The 1,024-nt window shown below is 53.7% G+C and overlaps 1 protein-coding gene across 1 annotated transcript in view; it reads left to right on the top strand.

Annotated features, from left to right (window-relative positions):
- Positions 1–336: 336 nt before the first annotated feature.
- LOC122546446 (large neutral amino acids transporter small subunit 3-like) overlaps positions 337–1,024 on the top strand; it is an 8,814-nt gene continuing 8,126 nt past the window's right edge. The window contains exon 1 of the mRNA XM_043685154.1: positions 337–355. The gene's annotated coding sequence lies outside the window, so the exon portion shown is untranslated. The remainder of the gene's footprint in view (positions 356–1,024) is intronic.

Raw genomic sequence — 1,024 nt, 5'->3', positions numbered from 1 at the left:
AGACACACAGTCTCTCTCAAATACACACACACAGCTGCCCACAGTGTACTGGATGGTGCCTGGGGCACAGAGCTGGTCAGAGTCAGACCATACTAGCCTGATCAGGTGGCACACTGCCCACTGGGCATAATGCCAGGCTGCGAGTTGCTGGAGCAGCTGCTGTTCATTTCGGATCAATGCCCTCACTTTCGCCTCCACACTGAACTGACCTCTGCCATTTACTGACCCTGCGCTACCCTCCCCTCCCCTCTCCCCCCACACCCGTCCCCTGGTCCGCAGAACGCTCCGAAATGCCCAATCGGATCACGTGAGAGTCAGGAAGTGGAAATCATGCCTGGCAAGCCGATCTCAGGAGGTAATAGGCAGGATAGGTAAAGGGAAGCAATGAACGTCAGATATTTGCGAGAGCTGAAAGGGTTAGGTGAGATACGACACGTGAGGCAACCTTAAGACACAGGGCCATGGTTTTGGGGTGGACAATTAACGTGGAAAAAGATTGACTTGGTCACGGGAGACAAGGAGAGATGGGATAAAGAGAGGCAATTTCAGGGTGACCGTCTGTAACTAGGGTACGTCACAAGGATAAGTGTTGGGGGCTACAATTATTTATGAAATATATTAATGACTTGAGTGAGGAGAGTGAAAGGACCAAGTCTGTGAATGACTCAGTCATTGAGTTTCGGAACCACGAGGTTATGCTACAGCTGTACAAAACTCTGGTGCGGCCGCACTTGGAGTATTGCGTACAGTTCTGGTCACCGCATTGTAGGAAGGATGTGGAAGCTTTGGAAAGGGCCGAGAGGAGATTTACCAGGATGCTGCCATGGTAGGAAGGAAAGGCTGAGGGATTTGAGGCTGTTTCCGTTCCAGAGAACAAGGTTGAGAGGTGCGGCCCCTCCCTCAGCACTGACCCTCCGACAGTGCGGCCCTCCCTCAGCACTGACCCTCCGACAGTGCGGCCCTCCCTCAGCACTGACCCTCCGACAGTGCGGCACTCCCTCAGCACTGACCCTCCGACAGTGCG

The sequence above is a fragment of the Chiloscyllium plagiosum genome, unplaced genomic scaffold (genome assembly GCF_004010195.1).
Source record: "Chiloscyllium plagiosum isolate BGI_BamShark_2017 unplaced genomic scaffold, ASM401019v2 scaf_38069, whole genome shotgun sequence".
NCBI lineage: Eukaryota > Metazoa > Chordata > Chondrichthyes > Orectolobiformes > Hemiscylliidae > Chiloscyllium > Chiloscyllium plagiosum.
The sequence above is the reverse complement of the archived record's forward strand: the minus strand, read 5'-3'. Positions and strand labels throughout refer to the sequence as shown.